Source organism: Panulirus ornatus, chromosome 65, assembly GCF_036320965.1.
Source record: "Panulirus ornatus isolate Po-2019 chromosome 65, ASM3632096v1, whole genome shotgun sequence".
NCBI lineage: Eukaryota > Metazoa > Arthropoda > Malacostraca > Decapoda > Palinuridae > Panulirus > Panulirus ornatus.
The window spans coordinates 15,013,121-15,036,304 of record NC_092288.1 but is presented as its reverse complement, the minus strand read 5'-3'; the positions used below and the strand labels follow the sequence as shown (position 1 = coordinate 15,036,304).

At 48.3% G+C, this 23,184-nt stretch overlaps 1 long non-coding RNA gene across 1 annotated transcript in view; it reads right to left on the bottom strand.

Moving 5' to 3' along the window:
* Positions 1-18: 18 nt before the first annotated feature.
* LOC139746619 (uncharacterized) overlaps positions 19-23,184 on the bottom strand; it is a 44,937-nt gene continuing 21,771 nt past the window's right edge. Inside the window, exon 3 of the long non-coding RNA XR_011712183.1 lies at positions 19-995. This is a non-coding gene — a long non-coding RNA (uncharacterized lncRNA). The remainder of the gene's footprint in view (positions 996-23,184) is intronic.

Below are 23,184 nucleotides of genomic sequence, written 5' to 3'. Positions count from 1 at the left end.
TATATATATATATATATATACATGTTCTTACATCATGTCTGCTCTCACAGTTTTTATTTAGCTTGATGCATTTAATCAACAGCTCTCTTGCTAGAGAAGTACTCTTGCTTAATTTTTAACTCATTTTTCTGCTTTGATTCCTGTTATATACATTCATTTGTCTATATTATTAACAGAGAGTAGTTCATTATCTACTGCCAGACCGATTCAGGAACCAGAAAGTTGCAATTAAACCTCCCGTCTCATTTTTCTTTCTCCCTTTAACACATTCCTTGTGCATTCTTTATAGCTTTCTGAAATACTTTGTCAAATACTCATGTCATTAAGAAATCTCAGTACATTCATATTAGCTTATCAATTCTCAGTTAATAAACAATAAAGATATGTAGGTTTTTCACACTTGCCTCTAATATTTTATCATTATGCATACAGTACAACATGCATGGCAACTGCCAATTTCTTTTTTCATTCTTGAATTTCTTAACATCATTCATAAGTCTTCATACCCACCATATTGAATTGGGATCTCCCAGAGAGCTTCCTTATTAATTTCATTTTGTGCCTTTACTAGATTTACATGTTACATGGTCATTCTCTTTTGCTGAACTTTTTCCATTTCTTGTCCAAATGGAAAAAATCCAGATTACTTTTTTTTTCCATTTTAAGATGGTCAATCACTATTCAACCATTACACCTGGACACCTATGCTGAGAATTTATTGATAAGGGAAACCTTAGTACTTCAGAGTAATGTGGGGAGGAGGTTAGTCAGATTAATAGATTTTTACTTTTCTTTACATAAAACTTTTATACCTGGGTATCTTCTATCAAAATGGAATGAGTTAATGTAGGACCATATTTGTTTGTACTATCCAGTGGTGGAAGCATCTGTTATTCTAGGAAGAGGGTTGGGATACTTTACAAATTGGATAAAATTGGAATTGAGAACATACCTGAAATTAAAGACTGCAAATTTTTGAATTCTTGATAATTTCCCTGAAGTCAAATTGTAAGATTCAAGATTAGTTAGGCTTTGCTTTAATTGCACACATTAATAGACTGATAATGAAAGAAATGAATTATTTTGCTATTACTTGAAAGATATCAAGAGTAGAAGATAGACTGCACATGTATAACTCAGACCTTGGACAGAAGACATAGAAATGGAACTTTCTTGTACATGATGCAATTGTGTTGTTAGTTGCTTATGATAATGAAAGAATTTTCTCATGACAATTGCCATGCACCATTATCCTGATGTATCATCATATTACAACAATAACACTACAAAGGTCTCTTCTGTCTTGACAAGATACGCTGTTGGTACTCAAAAATTATGACTATTTTATTCTCAATTGAGAAAACATTTCTGATTAGACCTTTTCTGAACTGCACTACTATTTTATAATACTGATGTGTTTAGTTAATTGTTTATTTAATTGTTTTGTTCTGTCTTAGTCATATGTTTGTAAGTTTTTTTAAGGAGACATGGTTTTTACTTTCCTCACTATGCAGGGGAACACAGAATTATTGATGATTAAAAAGTGTGTGTGTGATTAATTGTTGTGCAGTGTCAGATGAGGCCATATATTTATAGGGACTGAACTTTACTGTCATACATAGAAATTTTTTTCATCATGTCTGCTCCCACAGTTTCTTCACTTAGCTTGTTTCATTTATCATACACCTTCTTACATTTTTTTCAACTTGTTCACTATTTCGATTCCTGCTGTATCCACCCTTTATCAACATAAGTTCAAAAGAATTGCTCATTATCTACTGTCAGACTGATTCAGGGATCAGAGAGTTGCAACAAACCTCCTTTCTTTTTTCTTTCATTGTAGACAAAACCTTGACCATTAATTGCTCCATGCCACACATTCCAATTACATTCTCTGTTACTCTATTTTATACCATTAAAGAGACAAATGTTAGTGTATAGATACTAACTATCAATTTTCTTCTAGGTGGTTCATGCTTGTCTCTGATTTTCTATCAAATCCTGCATGAATGAGAAAATACTCTGTAATTATCCTACCTTTTTCTTATATCACATAATGCCCAATTGATAAGAATGTTAGAAAACCATGGTTATATCACACAACTTTGATGCACTACCACTTTTATATCATACTGCACTGCTTATACACAACTTGCTCTCATATATGCACTACTTTCATTCATAGATTTCTTAACATCATTCATAAGTCTTATATTTCACACTTTATTAAGTTAGGATATCCCAGAGAGCTTTTTCATTCACTTATTGTGTGTCTTTTCTAAATTTATAAAAGCTACATGATTATTCTTTCTTTTTGTAGAACTTTCCCCTTTACTTGGCCAAATGGAAAAATGTAAATTACATACCCTCTTCCCTTCCTAAATCGATCTTGTTCTACATTGATAAAGAATTTACAATTCCTTTTAAGATGGTCAATCACTATTCAACCATTGTACCTTGACGCCTATGCTAAAACTTATTAATAAGGGAAACCACTACTTTCAGAGCTATTTGTGCAGGAGGTTAGTCATATTAATAAGCTTTTTACCTCTTTTTTATAAAACCTTTTATTTGGGTATCTTCTAAAACATATGAAAAGTTGATGCAAAGTCCCTCTGCACAACTGGTGAATCCTGTACAAAGTCCCTCTATACAGCAAGTGGACCCCAAACAAAGTCCCCGTGTGTGACTGGTGGACCCTGAACAAAGCCCTTCTTTATGACTGGTGGGACATGAACAAAATCTCACTGTGTTATTGGTAGACCCTTAACAGTCTTTCTGTACATCTGATGGACCCAGAACATTGTCTCTCTAAAACTGGTGGACATTTGAACAAAGTATTTTGGTACAGCTAGTGAACATTGGACAAAGTTTTCTGTACAGCTGGTGGACCCTGAACAAAGTCTCACAGATAGTCAACCCTGGACAAAGTCTCTTTGTACAACTGTTGGGCCCTGGACAAAGTCCCTCTGAATGATTAACAGACACAACTAAAGTTCCTCTGTATAACTGGTGGACCTAGAACAAAGTCCTTGTGTAAAGGTGGAGGACTCTAAACCAAGTTCCTGTGTACATCTGGTGAACCCTGAACAAAGTCCATCTTTATAATGGGTGTACCCTGAACAATCCTTTTGTACAACAAGTAGACCCTGAAGAAAGTCCCTCTATAGACCTAGTCGATTCTCAACAAAGTCTCTTTGTACAACTAGTGGACCCTGAACAAAGGCCCTTTGTAAAGCTACTAGACCTTGGGTAAAGACCCTCTGTACAAACAGAGGACACAGGACAAAGACACTATGTGCAACTCGTGGATACTCAACAAAGTCCTTTTGTACAGCTGATGGATCCTGGACAAAGTCCCTCTATACAACTGGCAGACCTTGGACAGAGCCCTTCTGTACAGCTAGTGGCCCCTGAACAAAGTCCCTTTGTGTAGCTGGTGAACCCTGAATAAAGTGGTTCTGTACAGCTGGTGGACACCGAACAAAGTCCCTGTGTACAACTGATAGACCTTGAACAATGTCCCTTTGCTCAGCTAATGGAAACTGAAAAAAGTCCACCTATGCAGCTGGTGGATCTTGAACAAAGTCCCACCTTCCAAATGATGTACCGAAAGAAAGTCCCTCTGTATGACTGATGAACCGTGAATAAAGTACCACTGTATAACTGGTAAATTCTGAACAAAATTCTTCTGTACATTTGATGGACCCTGAACAAAATCCCTCTGCACAACTGGTGGACACTAAAAGTCCAGCTGTGCAGCTATTGGACCCTGGTCAAAGCCCTTCTGCACACTAGACCACCGTGGACAAAGTCCCTCTATGTAGCTGGTGAACCTTGGGTAAAATCATTTCGTACAGCAAATGGACCGTAAAAAAAGTCCCTCTGTACAACTGGTGGACCATGGAAAAAGCCTGTGGACCCTAAACAAACTTCCTTTGTACAGCGGGGGGATCCTGAACACAGTCTCTCTGCACAACCGATGGACCTTGAACAAAGTTCTGTGCAGCTGGCGGACACTGAATAAAGTCCCTTTGTGCAAGTGATGGACCCTGAACAAAGTCCTTTAATTCAACAGGTGGACCCTAAACAAATTCTTCCTGAATAGCTGGTGGACCCTGAATAAAGTTCCTAAGTACAGCCAATGGACCCTAGACAAAGTCTCTCTGTACAACAAGCGGACCCTGACCGAGATCCTTCTGTGCAGTTAGAGGACCCTGTACAAAGTCCCTTTCTAACTCTTTTGAAACCTGAATAAAGTCCCTCTGTACAGCCAGTGGACCTATTCAAAGTCCTTCTGTACAACTGATGGATCCTAGATAAGGCCCCTTTGTACACCAAGTTGACCCTGAACTAAGTCCCCCTGTATAGCTGGTGGACCCTGAGAAACGTCTCTCTGTACTGCAGGCGGACTCCGGACAAAGTCCCTTTCTACAGCCGGTGGAACCTGAACAAGTCCCCCTTTACAGCTGGTGGACCCTGGACAAAGTCCCTCTTCACATCTGGTGTACCCTGAACAAAGAACAAAGCTCCTCTGAACAGCTAGAGGACCCAGGATAGAATACTTCTGTACAGTTGTTGAACTCTGAACAAAGTCCCTCTGCACAGAAAGAGGACCTTTGACAAAGTCCCTTTGTACAACTGACTGACTCTGGGAAACGTCATTCTGCACGATCAATGGACTTTGAACAAAGTCCTTTTGTGCAGCTGATTGACCCTGAGCAAAGTCCCTCTGCATGATTAATGGACCCGAAGAACTTCCTTCTTTGCAGATGGTGGTCCCTGAACGGGATCCATTTGTACAACTGATGGACCCTGAACAAAGTCCCTTTGTACAACTGGTGGACCCTGAACAAAGTCCCTTTATACGACTGGTGGACCCTGAAGAAAGTCCCTCTGTACAGCTAGTGGACCCTGGACAGTTTTCCTCTGTAAAACTGGTAGGCCCTGAACAAAATCCCTTTGTACAGCTTGTAGTAATTGGACAAAGTCCCTTGTATAGCTAGAGGACCCTGAACAAAATCACTCTGCACAAATGGTGGACGCCTGAAAAGAGACCCTTTGTACAGCTAGTGGACCCTGGACAGTGTCCCTCTATACAAATGGACCCATGACAACTTCGCTCTGTACAACAGGTGGCCTCTGAACTAAGTCCCTGTGTATAATTAATGGACTCTGAAGAAGATGCTCTAAATAACTGGTGGACTCAAAGCCCTACAGTGCAACTGGTGGATCCTAAACAATGTCCCTCTGCGCGAGCGGTGGTCCTTGAACAAAATCCTCTACATAGCTAGTGGACCCTGGACAAAGTCCCTTTGTACGGCTGCCGGACCCCGGACAAAGTCCTTCTGTACAGGTGGTAGGCCTTGGGCAAAGTCCTTCTGTGCAACTGGTGGGCCCTGGGCAAAGTCCTTCTGCACAGCTGGTGGGCCCTAGGCAAAATCCTTCTGTACAGCTAGTGGACCTGGGCAAAGTCCCTCTGTGCAGCTAGTGGACCTTGGACAAAGTCCTTCTGTACAGCTGGTGGACCCTCTGCGTACATGGTGGACCCTGGACAAACTTCCTCCGTACAGCTAGTGGACCCCGGGCAAAGTCCTTCTTTACAGCTAGTGGGATTTGAACAAAGTCCTTCTCTACAGCTGGTGGACCCTGTACCAAGTCCCTCTGTACAGCTGGTGGGCCCTGGACCAAGTCCCTCTAAACAGCTGGTTGGCCCTGGACCATGTCCCTCTGTACAGCTGGTGGACCCTTAAAAGGGTCCCTCTGCACAGCTACTGGGCCCTGGGTAAAGCCCCTCTGTACAGCTCGTGGACCATGACGAAAGTCTCTCTGCATAACCAGTGGTCCCTAAAGAAAGTCCTTGTGTACAACCGGTGGGACCTGAAATAAATCCATCTGTACAACTGGTGGATCGTTAACAAAGACCCTTGAGAAAGTCCCTTGTACAGCAGGAGTACCCTGAATAGTGTCTCTCTGTACAACCAGCGGAACCTGAAGAAATTCCCTCAGTACAGCTGGTGGACCGTGGACAAAATCCTTTTATATGGATATAGGACACAAGACAGATATCCTCCCTGTGTAAAGTTGGTGGAAACTGAACAAAATCTCTCTGTACAGCTAGTAGAAACTGGAAATAGTCCCTCTGTACAATTGGAGGACCTTGAATGAAGTCCCTCTGCACAGCTGGTAGACCCTGAATAAGGTCCTTCTGTACAGCTAGTGGACCCTGGGCAAAGTCCCTCTGTGTAGCTTGTGGACCCTGGGCAAACTCCCTCCGTACAGCTGGTGGACCCTGGGCAAGGTCCTTTACAGCTAGTGGAGCTTGAACAAAGTCCTTCTGTACAGCTGTTGGACTGCGCACCAAGTTCCTCTATACAGCTGGTGGGCCTTGGACCAAGTCCCTCTGTATAGCTGGTGGGCCCTGGTGCAAGTCCCTCTGTACAGCTGGTGGACCCTGGACAAAGTCCCTCTTTACAGCTGGTGGGCCCAGGGCAAAGTCCTTCTGTACAGCTGGTGGACCCCGGGCAAAGTCTTTCTTTACAGCTAATGGAGCCTGAACAAAGTCTTTCTGTACAGCTGGTGGACCCTGGACCAAGTCCCGCTGTACAGCTGGTGGGCCTTGGACCAAGTCACTCTGAACAGCTGGTAGACCCTGGACCATGCCCCTCTGTACAGCTGGTGGACCCTGGGCAAGATCCTTCTACATGGCTATAGGACACGAGACAAAGATCCCCGGTGTACAGTTGGTTGACACTGAACAATGTCTCTGTACAGCTAGTGGATCCTGGACAAAGTCCCTCTGTACAGTTGGAGGACCTTGAATAAAGTCCCTCTGCACAGCTAATGGACTCTGAACAAGGTTCTTCTGTACAGCTAGTAGACCCTGGGCAAAGTCCCTCTGTATAGCCGGTGGGCCCTTTTTAAAGTCCTTCTGTACAGTTAGTGGACCCTGGGCACACTCCTTCCGTACAACTGGTAGACCCTGGGCAAAGTCCTTTACAGTTAGTGGAGCCTGAACAAAGTCCTTCTGTACAGCAAGTGGACCCTGCACCAAGTCCCTCTTTGCAGCTGGTGGGCTTTGGACCAAGTCCCTCTGTACGGTTGGTGGGCCCTGGGCAAACTCCCTCCGCACAGCTGGTGGACCCTGGGCAAACACTCTCTGTACAGCTGGTGAACCATGGGCAAAGTCCCCCTGTACAGCTGGAGGACTTTGAGCAAAGTCCCTCTGTTCAGTTGGTGGACCCTGAATAAAGTCCCTCTGCACAGCTAGTGGACCCTGGAGAAGGTCCTTCTGTACTGCTAGTGGACCCTGGTCAACGTCCCACTGTACAGCCGGTAGGCCCTCGGTAAAGTCCCTCTGTACAGCTGGTGAATCTGGGCAAACTCCCACCGCACAGCTGGTGGACCCTGGTCAAAGTCTCTTTGTACAGCTGGTAAACCCTGGGCAAAGTCCCTATGTACAACTAGTGGATCCTCGGTAAAGTCTCTCTGTACAGCTAGTGGACCCTGGAGAAAATCCCTCAGTACAGATGGTAGACCCTGGGCAAAATCCATCTATATGGCTATAGGACACAAGATAAGGTCCCTCTATACAGATGGTGGATACTGAACAATGTCTCTCTGCACAGCCTGTGGACCCTGAACAAGGTCCTTCTGTACAAGTGGTGGACCCTGGGCAAAGTCCCTTCGTACAGCTGGTGGACTTTGGGTAAAGCACTTTTGTACAGCTGGTGGACCCTGGAAAAATTCCCTCTGTACAACCGGTAGACTGTCTACAAAGTCCCTCTATACAGCTTGTGGACCCAGAACAAGCCCCTATTGTACAGCTAGTGCACCCTGGGTAAAGTCCTTCTGTACAGCTGGTGAACCCTAGGCAAAATCCTTCTGTACAGCTGGTGGGCCTTGGGCAAAGTCCCTCTGTACAGTTGCGGGACTTTGATTATAGCCCCTCTGCACAGCTAGTGGACCCTGAACAAGGTTCTTCTGTACAGACACTGGACCCTGGGCAAAGTCACTCTGTGTAGCCGGTGGGGCCTGGGTAAAGTTCTTTTGTATAGCTGGAGGACCCTGGTCCTTCTGTACAGCTACTGCAGCCTGGGTAATGTCCCTCTGTACAGCTGATGAACCCTGGGCAAAGTCCCTCTGTACAGTTGGGGGACCTTGTACAAAGTCCCTCTGTACAGCTGGTGGACCCTGGTCCTTCTGTACAGCTAGGGCACCCTTGGTAATGTCCCTCTGTATAGCTGGTGAACCTTGGGCAAAGTTCCTCAGTACAGCTGGTGGTTCCTAGGAATAGTGCTTTCGTACAGCTGGTGGACACTAGACATATTCCCTCTGTATAGCCGGCAGATTGTCGACAAAGTCCCTCTGTACAGCTAGTGGACCCTGAACAAGGTCCTTCTGTACAGCTAGTGTACCCTGGGTAAATTCCCTCTGTACAGCTGGTGAACCCTGGGCAAAATCCCTATGTACAGCTAGTGGACCTCGGGAAAAGTCCCCTGTTCAGTTGGTGGACCTTGAATAAAGTCCCTCTGCACAGCTGGTGGACCCTGAAGAAGGTCCTTCTGTACAGCTGGTGGACCCTGGTCAACTTCCCACGGTAAAGTCCCTCTGTACAGCTGGTGGAATTGGGCAAACTCCCTCCGTACAGCTGGTAGACCCTAGCCAAAGTCTCTTTGTACAGCTGGTAAACCCTGGACAAACTAGCTCTGTACAGCTGGCGGATCCTAGGCAAAGTCCTTCTTTGCAGCTACTGGAGCCTGATCAAAGTCCTTCTGTACAGCTGGTGGACCCTGGACCAATTCCCTCCGTACAGCTGGTGGGCCTTGGAGCAAGTTCCTCTGTACAGCTGGTATTCCCTGGAAAAAGGTCCCTCTGCACTGCTACTGAACCTTGGGCAAAGTTCCTCTGTACAGCTCGTGGGCCATAACGAAAGTCCTGTATAACCAGTGGACCCTAAAGAAAGTCCTTGTGTACAACTGGTAGACACTGAACTAAGTCCATCTGTACAACTGGTGGATCGTGAACAAAGTCCCTCTGTACAGCTAACAGACCATGGTCAAAGTCCCCTTGTTCATTAGGGTTTACCAGGTGTACAGAGGGACTTACCAAGGTCCACCAGTTGTATATTGGGACTCTGCCCGAGGTTCAGCAGCTGTACACTGAAACTTTGCCCAGGGTAAAGCTAGTGGATACTGGAAAAAGTCCCAGTACAGCTGGTGGACCCTGGGCAAAGTCCTTCTATATGGCCGTAGAACTCGAGACAAAGATCCCCCCGCTGTACAATTGGTGGACACTGAACAATGTCTCTCTGTACAACTAGTGGATCCTGGACAAAGTCCCTCTGTACAGTTGGTGGGTCTTGAATAATGTCCCTCTGCACACCAAGTGGACCCTGAATAAGGTCTTTTTGTACAGCTGTTGGACCCTGGGCAAAGTCCCTCTGTATAGCCGGTGGGCCCTGAGTAAAGTCCCTCTGTACAGCTGATGGACGCTGGGCAAACTATCTCCGTACAGCTGGTAGACTTTGGGCAACCTTCCTCTGTACAGCTGGTGGATCTTGAATAAACTCCCTCTGCACAGTTAGTGGATCCTGAAGAAGGTCCTTCTTCACAGTTAGTAGACCCTGAACAAGGTCCTTCTGTACAGCTGGTGGACCCTGGGCAAAGTCCCTCTGTATAGTTGGTGGGACCTGGACCAAGTCCCTCTGTACAACTGGTGGATCGTGAACAAAGTCCCTCTGTACAGCTAACAGACCATGGTCAAAGTTCCCCTGTACATCAGGGTCCATCAGATGTACAGAGGGACTTACCAAGGTCCACCAGTTGTATATTGGGACTCTGCCCGAGGTTCGGTAGCTGTATACTGAAACTTTGCCCAGGGTAAAACCAGTGGATACTGGAGAAAGTCCCAGTACAGCTGGTGGACCCTGGACAAAATCCTTCTATATGGCTGTAAAATTCGGAACAAAGATCCCCCGCTGTACAGTTGGTGGACACTGAACAATGTCTCTCTATATAGCAAGTGGACCCTGAATAAGGACCTTCTGCACAGCTAGTGGACAGTGGGCAAAGTCTACCCGTACTGCAGGTGGACCCTGGGAAAAGTCCTTCTTTACAGCTAGTGGAGCCTGAACAAAGTCCTTCTGTACAGCTGGTGGACCCTGGACCTAGTCCCTCTGTACAGGTGGTTGGCCCTCTGTACAGCTGGTGGGTCGTGGACAAAATAGGTCTGTACAGCCAGTGGATGCTGGGCAAAGTCCTTCTTTACAGCTAGTGAAGCTTGAACAGAGTACTTCTGTACAGTTGGTGGACCCTGGACCAAGTCCCTCTGTACAGCTGGTGGGTTCTGGTCCAACTCCGTCTGTACAGCTGATGGGCTCTGGACCAAGTTCCCCTGTACACCTTTGAGGCCCTGGTAAAAGGTCCCTCTGCACTGATACTGGACCCTGGGCAAAGTTTCTCTGTACAGCTCGTGGACCATGACGAAAGTCCTGTATAACCAGTGGATCCTGAAGAAATTTCTTGTGTACAACCGGTAGACCCTGAACTAAGTCCATCTGTACAACTGGGGGATCGTGAACAAAGTCCCTCTGTAAAGCTAACATTAGTTGTACATAGTTGTACAGAGGGACTTTGCTCAGGGTTCCCAAGCTGTACAATGATGCTTTTTGCAGGGTACAGCCTGTGGACCCTGGAGAAAGTCCCTCAGTACAGCTAGTGAATCCTGAGCAAAATCCTTCTATATGGCCATAGAACACGAGACAAAGATCTCCTGGCGCACAGTTGGTGGAAACTGAACAATTTCTCTCTGTACAGCTAGTGGACCCTAGACAAAGTCCCTCTGTACAGTTGTTGGACCTTGAATAAAGTCCCTTTGCACAGCTAATGGAACCTGAACAATTTACTAGCTGACCCTAGGCGAAGTCCCTCTGTATAGCTGGTGGGCCCTTGGTAAAGTCTCTCTGTATAGCTGGTGGGCCCTTGGTAAATTCCCTCTGTACAGCTGGTTGATCCTGGGCAATCTTCCTCCGTACAGCTGGTGGACCCTGGGTGAAGTTTCTCTGTACAGCTGGTGAACCCTGGGAAAAATCTTTATGTTCAACTCTTGGATCCTAGGTAAAGTCCCACTGTACAGCTAGTGGACCTTTGAAAAAGTCACTCAGTACAGTTGGTGGACCGCTGACGAACTAGCTCTGTACAGCTGGTGGATCTTGGGTAAAATCCTTCTTTACAGCTAGCGGAGCTTGAACAAAGCCCTTCTGTACAGCTGGTGAACCCTGGAGCAAGTCCCTTTGTACAGCTGGTGGGCCCTGGACCAAGTTCCTCTGTACAGCTGGTATGCACTGGAAAAAGGTCCCTCTGCACTGCTACTGAACCCTGGGCAAAGTTCCTCTGTACAGCTCGTGGACCATGACGAAAGTCCTTCTGTATAACCAGAGGAACATGAAGAAAGTCCTTGTGTACAACTGGTAGACCCTGAACTAAGTCCATCTGTACAACTAGTGGATCATAAACAAAGTCCCTCTGTACAGCAAAGAGACCATGGCCAAAGTTCCCCTGTACATCAGGAGTTCTCTGAATATAGTTTCTCTGTACAGCTAGTGGACCCTGAACAAGGTCCTTCTGTACAGCTGGTGGACCCTGGGTAAAGTCCCTTTGTACAGCTGATAGACCCTGGGCAAACTCCCTCCGTACAGCTGGTGGACCTTGGGCAAAGTCTCTCTTTGCAGCTTGCAGCTGGTGAACCCTAGGCAAAGTCCCTATGTACAGCTGGTAGATCCTGGACAAACTATCTCTGTTCAGCTGGTGGACCCTGGGTAAAGTCCTTTTTTTACAGCTAATGAAGATTGATCAAAGTCCTTCTGTAAAGCTGGTGGACCCTGAACCAAGTCCCTTTGTACAGCTGATGGGCCGTGGACCAAGTTCCTCTGTACAGCTGGTGGGCCCTGGAAAAAGGTCCCTCTGCACTGCTACTGGACCCTGGGCAAAGTTCCTCTGTACAGCTCGTGGACCATGACGAAAGTCCTTCTGTATACCCAGTGGACCCTGAAGAAAGTCCTTGTGTACAACTGGTAGACTCTGAACTAAGTCCATCTGTACAACTGATGGATCGTGAAGAAAGTCCCTCTGTACAGCTAACAGACCATGGCCAGAGTCCCCCTGTACAGTAGGGGTACTCTGAATATAGTTTCTCTGTACATCTAGTGGGCCCTGGAGAAGGCCCCTCAGACAGCTGGTGGACCCCGGGCAAAATAATTCTATCTATGTATAGGACACGAGACAAAGTCCTTCTGTACAGTTGTTGGACACTGAACAATGTCTCTCCGTACAGCTTGCGGACCCTGAATAAGGACCTTCTGTACAACTAGTGGACTGTGGGCAAACTCCCTCCGTACTGCAGGTGGACCCTGGGAAAAGTCCTTCTTTACAGCTAGTGGAGCCTGAGCAAAGTCCTTCTGTACAGCTGGTGGACCTTGGACAGCTTTTGGACCTTGGGCAAAATCCTTCTATATGGGTATAGGACACGAGACAGAAATCCCCCCGGTGTACAGTTAGTGGACAGTGAACAAAATCCCCCGGTGTACAGTTGGTGAACAATGAACAATGTCTCTCTCTGTTCAACCAATGGACCCTAAACAAGGTCCTCCTATACAACTGGCGGACCCTGGGAAAAGTACTTTTGTACTGCTGGTAGACTATGGACAAAATCCCACTGTATAGCCGGTAGACTGTCGACAAATTCCCTCTGTACAGCTAGTGCACCCTGCGTAAAGTCCCTCTGTACAGTTGGTGTACCTTGAACAAGGTCCCTCTGAACAGCTAGTGGACCCTGGGCAAAGTCCCTCTGTGCAGTTGGTGGACCTTAAGTAAAGTCCCTCTGCACAGCTAGTGGACCCTGGACAAGGTCCATCTGTACACATAGTGAACCCTGGGTAATGTCCCACAGTACAGCTGGTGGACACTGAACAAGGTCCCTCTGAACAGCTGGTGGACCCTGGGCAAAGTCCCTCTGTATAGCCCGTGGGGCCTGGGTAAAGTCCCTCTGTACAGCTGGTTGACCCTGGACAAACTCCCTCCGTGCAGCTGAAGAACCCTGGGCAGAGTGCCTCTTTACAGCTGGTGGGCCTTGGGCAAAGTTAGTCTGTACAGTTGGTGGACCTTGAATAGAGTCCCTCTGCACAGCTAGCGGACCCTGGACAAGGTCCGTCTGTACAGTTAGTGGACCCTGGACAAAGCCACTCTGTATAGTCAGTGGGGCCTGGGCAAAGACTCTCAGTACAGCTGGTGGACCTTGGACAAAGTCCCTCCGTACAGCTGGTGGACCCTGGGCAAAGTCCTTTACAGCTAGTGAGCCTGAAAAAATTCCTTCTCTATAGCTGGTGGACCCTGGACCAGGTCCCTTAGTACAAATGGTGGGCCCTGGACCAAGTCCCTCTGTACAGCTGGTGTACCCTGGACCAAGTCCCTCTGTACAGCTGGTGTGCCCTGGACCAAGTCCCTCAGTTCAGCTGATGGACCCTGGAAAAAGGTCCCTCTGCACTGCTACTGGACCCTGGGCAAAGCCCCTCTGTACAGATGGTGTACTCTGGACCAAGTCCCTCTGTACAGCTGGTGAGCCCTGGACCAAGTCCCTCAGTTCAGCTGGTGGGCCCTGAAAAAAGGTCCCTCTGCACTGCTACCGGACCTTGGGCAAAGTCCCTCTGTACAGGTGGTGTACCCTGGACCAAGTCCCTCTGTACAGCTGGTGAGCCCTGGAAAAAGGTCTCTCTGCACTGCTATTGAACCCTGGACCAAGTCCCTCTGTACAGCTCGTGGACCATGACGAAAGTCCTTCTGTATAATCAGTGGACCCTGAAGAAAATCCTTGTGTACAACTGGTAGACAATGAACTAAGTCCATCTGCACAACTGGTGGATCGTGAACAAAGTCCCTCTGTACAGCAAAGAGACCATGGTCAAAGTCCCCTGTACATCAGGAGTACTCTGATTATAGTTTCTCTGTACAGCCAGTGGACCCTGAACAAGGTCCTTCTGTAAAGCTAGTGCATCCTGCGTAAGTCCCTCAGTACAACTGGTGGACCTTGGACAGCTTTTGGATCTTGGGCAAAATCCTTCTATATGGCTATAGGACACGAGACAGAAATCCCCCCGGTGTACAGTTAGTGGACAATGAACAAAATCCCTCCGTTGTACAGTTAGTGGGCAACGAACAATGTCTCTATGTTCAGCCAATGGACCCTAAACAAGGTCCTCCTGTACAACTGGTGGATCCTAGGCAGGGTCCCTCCGTACAGCTGGTGGACCCTGGGAAAAGTCCTTTTGTACTGCTGGTAGACCATGGACAAAATCCCACTGTATAGCCGATAGACTGTCAACAAAGTCCCCCTGTACAACTAGTAGACCCTGAACAAGGTCCTCCTGTACAGCTAGTGCACCCAGCGTAAAGTCCCTCTGTACAGCTGGTGGACTTTGGGCAAAGTCCCTCTGTACAGCTGGTGGACCTTGAACAAGGTCCCTCTGAACAGCTAGTGGACCCTGGACAAAGTCCCTCTGTACAGTTGGTGGACCTTAAGTAAAGTCCCTCTGCACAGCTAGTGGACCCTGGACAAGGTCCATCTGTACACATAGTGAACCCTGGGTAATGTCCCACTGTACAGCTGGTGGACACTGAACAAGGTCCCTCTGAACAGCTGGTGGACCCTGGGCAAAGTCCCTCTGTATAGCCCCGTGGGGCCTGGGTAAAGTCCTCTGTACAGTTGGTTGACCCTGGGACAAACTCCCTCCGTGCAGCTGAAGAACCCTGGGCAGAGTGCCTCTTTACAGCTGGTGGGCCTTGGGCAATGTCAGTCTGTACAGTTGGTGGAACTTGAATAAAGTCCCTCTGCACAGCTAGCGGACCCTGGACAAGGTCCGTCTGTACAGTTAGTGGACCCTGGACAAAGTCACTCTGTATAGTCAGTGGGGCCTGGGCAAAGACTCTCAGTACAGCTGGTGGACCTTGGTCAAAGTCCTTCTGTACAGCTGGTGGACCCTGGGCAAAGTCCTTCTTTACAGCTAGTGAAGCCTGAAAAGATTCCTTCTGTATAGCTGGTGGACCCTGGACCAGGTCCCTTAGTACAAATGGTGGGCCCTTGACCAAGTCCCTCTGTACAGCTGGTGGACCCTGGACCTAGTCCCTCTGTACAGCTGGTGTGCCCTGGACCTAGTCCCTCTGTATAGCTGGTGGGCTGTGGACGAAGTTCCTCTATACAGCTGTTTGACCATGGAACAAGGTCCCTCTGCACTGCTGCTGAGCCCTGGGCAAAGTTCCTCCGTACAGCTCGTGGACCATGACGAAAGTCCTTCTGTATTATCAGTGGAACCTGAAGAAAGTCCTTGTGTACAACTGGTAGACACTGAACTAAGTCCATCTGCACAACTGGTGGATCGTGAATAAAGTCCTTCTGTACAGCTAACAGACCATGGTCAAAGTCCCCTGTACATCAGGAGTACTCTGATTATAGTTTCTCTGTACAGCCAGTGGACCCTGAACAAGGTCCTTCTGTAAAGCTAGTGCATCCTGCGTAAGTCCCTCAGTACAACTGGTGGACCTTGGACAGCTTTTGGACCTTGGGCAAAATCCTTCTATATGGCTATAGGACACGAGACAGAAATCCCCCCGGTGTACGGTTAGTGGACAGTGAACAAAATCCCCCGGTGTACAGTTGGTGAACAATGAACAATGTCTCTCTCTGTTCAACCAATGGACCCTAAACAAGGTCCTCCTATACAACTGGCGGACCCTGGGAAAAGTACTTTTGTACTGCTGGTAGACTATGGACAAAATCCCACTGTATAGCCGGTAGACTGTCGACAAATTCCCTCTGTACAGCTAGTGCACCCTGCGTAAAGTCCCTCTGTACAGTTGGTGTACCTTGAACAAGGTCCCTCTGAACAGCTAGTGGACCCTGGGCAAAGTCCCTCTGTGCAGTTGGTGGACCTTAAGTAAAGTCCCTCTGCACAGCTAGTGGACCCTGAACAAGGTCCATCTGTACACATAGTGAACCCTGGGTAATGTCCCACTGTACAGCTGGTGGACACTGAACAAGGTCCCTCTGAACAGCTGGTGGACCCTGGGCAAAGTCCCTCTGTATAGCCCGTGGGGCCTGGGTAAAGTCCCTCTGTACAGCTGGTTGACCCTGGACAAACTCCCTCCGTGCGGCTGAAGAACCCTGGGCAGAGTGCCTCTTTACAGCTGGTGGGCCTTGGGCAAAGTTAGTCTGTACAGTTGGTGGAACTTGAATAGAGTCCCTCTGCACAGCTAGCGGACCCTGGACAAGGTCCGTCTGTACAGTTAGTGGACCCTGGACAAAGCCACTCTGTATAGTCAGTGGGGCCTGGGCAAAGACTCTCAGTACAGCTGGTGGACCTTGGACAAAGTCCCTCCGTACAGCTGGTGGACCCTGGGCAAAGTCCTTTACAGCTAGTGAGCCTGAAAAAATTCCTTCTCTATAGCTGGTGGACCCTGGACCAGGTCCCTTAGTACAAATGGTGGGCCCTGGACCAAGTCCCTCTGTACAGCTGGTGTACCCTGGACCAAGTCCCTCTGTACAGCTGGTGTGCCCTGGACCAAGTCCCTCAGTTCAGCTGATGGACCCTGGAAAAAGGTCCCTCTGCACTGCTACTGGACCCTGGGCAAAGCCCCTCTGTACAGATGGTGTACTCTGGACCAAGTCCCTCTGTACAGCTGGTGAGCCCTGGACCAAGTCCCTCAGTTCAGCTGGTGGGCCCTGAAAAAAGGTCCCTCTGCACTGCTACCGGACCCTGGGCAAAGTCCCTCTGTACAGGTGGTGTACCCTGGACCAAGTCCCTCTGTACAGCTGGCAGGCCCTGGACCAAGTCCCTCAGTTCAGCTGGTGAGCCCTGGAAAAAGGTCTCTCTGCACTGCTATTGAACCCTGGACCAAGTCCCTCTGTACAGCTCGTGGACCATGACGAAAGTCCTTCTGTATAATCAGTGGACCCTGAAGAAAATCCTTGTGTACAACTGGTAAACACTGAACTAAGTCCATCTGCACAACTGGTGGATCGTGAATAAAGTCCTTCTGTACAGCAAAGAGACCATGGTCAAAGTCCCCTGTACATCAGGAGTATTCTGATTATAGTTTCTCTGTACAGCCAGTGGACCCTGAACAAGGTCCTTCTGTAAAGCTAGTGCACCCTGCATAAGTCCCTCAGTACAACTGGTGGACCTTGGACAGCTTTTGGATCTTGGGCAAAATCCTTCTATATGGCTATAGGACACGAGACAGAAATCCCCCCGGTGTACAGTTAGTGGACAATGAACAAAATCCCTCCGTTGTACAGTTAGTGGGCAACGAACAATGTCTCTATGTTCAGCCAATGGACCCTAAACAAGGTCCTCCTGTACAACTGGTGGATCCTAGGCAGGGTCCCTCCGTACAGCTGGTGGACCCTGGGAAAAGTCCTTTTGTACTGCTGGTAGACCATGGACAAAATCCCACTGTATAGCCGATAGACTGTCAACAAAGTCCCCCTGTACAACTAGTAGACCCTGAACAAGGTCCTCCTGTACAGCTAGTGCACCCAGCGTAAAGTCCCTCTGTACAGCTGGTGGACTTTGGGCAAAGTCCCTCTGTACAGTTGGTGGACCTTGAACAAGGTCCCTCTGAACAGCTAGTGGACCCTGGACAAAGTCCCTCTGTACAGTTGGTGGACCTTAAGTAAAGTCCCTCTGCACAGCTAGTGGACCCTGAACAAGGTCCATCTGTACACATAGTGAACCCTGGGTAATGTCCCACTGTACAGCTGGTGGACACTGAACAAGGTCCCTCTGAACAGCTGGTGGACCTTGGGCAAAGTCCCTCTGTATACCCCGTGGGGCCTGGGCAAAGTTCCTCTGTACAGTTGGTTGACCCTGGGCAAACTCCCTCCGTGCAGCTGAAGAACCCTGGGCAGAGTGCCTCTATACAGTTGGTGCACCTTGGGCAATGTCAGTCTGTACAGTTGGTGGAACTTGAATAAAGTCCCTCTGCACAGCTAGCGGACCCTGGACAAGGTCCGTCTGTACAGTTAGTGGACCCTGGACAAAGTCACTCTGTATAGCCAGTGGGGCCTGGGCAAAGACTCTCAGTACAGCTGGTGGACCTTGGTCAAAGTCCTTCTGTACAGCTGGTGGACCCTGGGCAAAGTCCTTCTTTACAGCTAGTGAAGCCTGAAAAGATTCCTTCTGTATAGCTGGTGGACCCTGGACCAGGTCCCTTAGTACAAATGGTGGGCCCTTGACCAAGTCCCTCTGTACAGCTGGTGGACCCTGGACCTAGTCCCTCTGTACAGCTGGTGTGCCCTGGACCTAGTCCCTCTGTATAGCTGGTGGGCTGTGGACGAAGTTCCTCTATACAGCTGTTTGACCATGGAAAAAGGTCCCTCTGCACTGCTGCTGAGCCCTGGGCAAAGTTCCTCCGTACAGCTCGTGGACCATGACGAAAGTCCTTCTGTATAACCAGTGGAACCTGAAGAAAGTCCTTGTGTACAACTGGTAGACACTGAACTAAGTCCATCTGCACAACTGGTGGATCGTGAATAAAGTCCTTCTGTACAGCTAACAGACCATGGTCAAAGTCCCCTGTACATCAGGAGTACTCTGATTATAGTTTCTCTGTACAGCCAGTGGACCCTGAACAAGGTCCTTCTGTAAAGCTAGTGCATCCTGCGTAAGTCCCTCAGTACAACTGGTGGACCTTGGACAGCTTTTGGACCTTGGGCAAAATCCTTCTATATGGCTATAGGACACGAGACAGAAATCCCCCCGGTGTACACTTAGTGGACAATGAACAATGTCTCTCTGTTCAGCCAATGGACCCTGAACAAGGTCCTCCTGTGCAACTGGTGGATCCTCGGCAGGGTCCCTCCCTACAGCTGGTGGACCCTGGGAAAAGTCCTTTTGTACTGCTGGTAGACCATGGACAAAATCCCACTGTATAGCCGGTAGACTGTCAACAAAGTCCCTCTGTACAGCTAGTGTACCCTGAACAAGGTCCTTCTGTACAGCTAGTGCACCCTGCGTAAAGTCCCTCTTGGGCAAAGTCCTTCTGTACGTTGGTGGACCTTGCATAAAGTCCCTCTGCACAGCTAGTGGATCCTGAACAAGGTCCATCTGTACAGATAGTGAACCCTGGGTAATGTCCCTCTGTACAGCTGGTGGACGCTGAACAAGGTCCCTCTGAACAGCTGGTGGACCTTGGGCAAAGTCCCTCTGTATAGCCCGTGGGGCCCGGGTAAAGTCCCTTTGTAATATTGGTTGACCCTGGGCAAACTCTCTCCGTACAGCTGAAGAACCCTGGGCAGAGTGCCTCTGTGCAGCTGGTGGACCTTGGGCAAAGTCAGTCGGTACAGTTGGTGGACCTTGAATAAAGTCCCTCTGCACAGCTAGCGGACCCTGGACAAGGTCCGTCTGTACAGTTAGTGGACCCTGGACAAAGCCACTCTGTATAGTCAGTGGGGCCTGGGCAAAGACTCTCAGTACAGCTGGTGGACCTTGGACAAAGTCCCTCCGTACAGCTGGTGGACCCTGGGCAAAGTCCTTTACAGCTAGTGAGCCTGAAAAAATTCCTTCTCTATAGCTGGTGGACCCTGGACCAGGTCCCTTAGTACAAATGGTGGGCCCTGGACCAAGTCCCTCTGTACAGCTGGTGTACCCTGGACCAAGTCCCTCTGTATAGCTGGTGTGCCCTGGACCAAGTCCCTCAGTTCAGCTGGTGGGCCCTGGAAAAAGGTCCCTCTGCACTGCTACTGAACCCTGGACCAAGTCCCTCTGTACAGTTCGTGGACCATGACGAAAGTCCTTCTGTATAACCAGTGGACCCTGAAGAAAGTCCTTGTGTACAACTGGTATTAAGTCCATCTGTACAACTGGTGGATCGTGAACAAAGTCCCTCCGTACAGCTAACAGACCATGACCAGAGTCCCCCTGTACATCAGGGTCCACCAGATGTAGAGAGGGAATTTACCCAAGGTCCACTAGCTGTACAGAGGGACTTTACCCAGGGTCCACCAGTTGTACATAGAGACTTTTTCCAGAGTTCACCAGCTGTACAGCGAAACTTTGCCCAGGATATAGCTAGTGGATCCTGGTGAAAGTCCCTCAGTTCAGCTTGTGGACCCTGGGCAAAATTCCTCTATATGTCTTTAGGATACGAGACAAAGATCCCCCCGCTGTACAGTTGGTGGACACTGAAAAATGTCTTTCTGTACAGTTAGTGCATCCTGGACAAAGTCCCTCTGTACAGTTGATGGACCTTGAATAAAGTGGACCCTGAAGAAGGTCCTTCTGTACAGCTAGTGGACCCTGGGTAAAGTCCCTGTCTTCAACTGGTGGACCCTGGGCAAATTCCCTCCGTACAGCTGGTGGACCCTGGGAAAAGTACTTTTGTACAGCTGGTGGTCCCTGGACAAAGTTCCTCTATATAGCCGGTAGACTGTCGACAAAGTCCCACTGTACAGTTAGTAGACTCTGAACAATGTCCTTCTGTACAGTTAGTGCACCCTAGGTAAAGTCCCTTTGCACAACTGGTGAACCCTGGGCAAAGTCCCTTTGTACAGCTGGCGGACCCTGGGCAAAGTCCCTCTGTACAGTTGGTGGACCTTGGACAAAGTCCTCCTGTGCAGTTGGTGGATCTTGAATATAGTCCCTCTGTACAGCTAGTGGACCCTGAACAAGGTCCTTCTGTACAGCTAGCGAACCCTGAGCAAAGTCCCTCTGTATAGCCGGTAGACCCTGGGTAAAGTTCTTCTGTACAGCTGGTGGACAATGGCCCTTCTGTACAGCTAGTGCACCCTGGATTAATGTCTCTCTGTACAGCTGGTGAACCCTGGGCAAAGTCCCTTTGTACAATTGGTGGACCTTAGTCAAAGTCCCTCTGTATAGCTGTTGTACCATAGGCAATATGCTTCTGTACAGCTGGTGGATCTTGGGCAACGTCCCTCTGTACAGCTTGTGAACCCTGGACAAACTAGCTCTGTACAGCTGGTGAACCCTGGTCAAAGTCCTTTTGTACAGCTGGTGAACCCTAGACAAAGTCCCTCTTTACAGCTAGTGGATCCTAGACAAAGGTTCTTCTGTATAGGTAGAGTTCATGAAGCAAGGTCCCTCTGTACAACGGGTAGATCCTAAGCAATGTCCCACTGCACAGCTAGTGGACTCTAATCAAGGATCTTCCGTACAATTGATGGACCATGGACAAAGTTTCTCTGTACAGCTTGTGGACCCTGAACAAAGTCCCTCTGTACAGCTAGTGGACCCTGGACAATGCTCCCCGTATAACTTGCGGACCATGGATAAAGTCCCACTGTATGGCTAGTGGACCGTGAACACACTCCCTCTGTATAGCTGGAGAACCCAGAAGAAGGTTTCTTTGTGCAATTGGTGGACCTTGAACAGAGTCCTTCTGTACAACTGGATGACCCTGAACAAAGCCACTCTGTATCACTGGTAGACCCGGGAGAACGTCCCTCTGTACAACAAGTGGACCATATAAAAATTCCTTCTGTACAGCTGATGGACCCTAGACCAAGTGCCTGTGTAGAACCGGTGGGACTTTAACAAAGCCCCTGTCTACCATAACAAAACGTCTCTCTGTACAGACTTGACTGGACAAAGTCCATCTGTACAGGTGTTGGACCCTGAACAAAGTCCTTATGTACGATTAGTGGACCCTCTGTATTGCTGGTGACCCTAAACAATATTCTTCCGTACAACTGGAGGATCCTGAACAACGTACATCTGTACAACTGGTCCGTGAACAAAGTGTTTCTGTACATTTGACAAAATACCTCAGTATATTTAGCGCACCCAAAACAAAGTCTTTCTGTACAGCTGGTGGACCCTGAACAAAGTGTCTGTGAAGAACTGGTGGGACTATAACAAATCTTCTCTGTTTAACCTGAACAAAGTCCCACAGTACAGCCAGTGGACTCTGGACAAAGTCCCTCTGTACAATTGGCTGACCCTGAACATAGTTCCTCTATATAGATCATGAACCCTTAACAATGTCCCTCTGTACAGCTAGTGGACCGTCCTCTGTACAGCTGAAGGACCCTGAACAAAGTCCCTCTATACAGCTAGTGTACCCCGAACAAAGTTCATCTGTACAAATGGTGGACCTTGAAAAAATGTCCCTTGCACAAGAGAATGTTAGAGATATCCGAGGTGGAGTTAGAGAAACAGTACAATAAATAAGTACATTGATTTGTATTCGGGGGGACAGCTATAGTACCATCAATCGAATGGAAAAGAACAGTTAATACAACAGCAGTTGTTGGAGGTACTTTTGGTTCCAGAACAGAAGGACCTGTCACAGGGAGAGGAATGACTGTCATACTTCCCTTCGAGAACGGAACCCTTTGCTTCGCGAAGAACAACACATTGACTGTCATTTTGGGCGGCGATGAAAGCTGAAGACGAGTCGGAGGAAGGAACGTTATTCCAGAATGGAATTCAGAAGAGGGATGGTATGAGCAATGGCTGCGACGAAAAGAGATAGTTGTACAATGAGAAGAGAGATTTATGCTTCCCTTCCTCCAACAAGAAACCTTGCTGTACACTCATTAGAGACAAAGGCATCACCGGAGGAGAAGCCATCTCCCTACAATGTGTACTAGGAGGTCGTCTATACAAGATCCTCTCCATCATATACGTGTATGATGTGTGAGCCGAGAGATCCTCTCTTCCAGATCCTCTATAATGAACGGGAGCTTCGAGACCACGTGAGATTCAAGGGCTTCGAGACTACATGAGATCTAAGGGCTTCGAGACCACGCGAGATCCAAGGGCTTCGAGACCACGTGAGATCCAAGGGCTTCGAGACTACATGAGATCTAAGGACTTCGAGACCACGTGAGATCCAAGGGCTTCGAGACACATGAGATCTAAGGCCTTCGAGACCACGTGAGACCCAAGGGCTTCGAGACCACGTGAGATCCAAGTGCTTCGAGACTACATGAGATCTAAGGGCTTCGAGACCACGTGAGATCCAAGGGCTTCGAGACTACATGAGATCTAAGGGCTTCGAGACCACATGAGATCCAAGGGCTTCGAGACTACATGAGATCTAAGGGCTTCGAGACTACATGAGATCTAAGGGCTTCGAGACCACGTGAGATCCAAGGGCTTCGAGACTACATGAG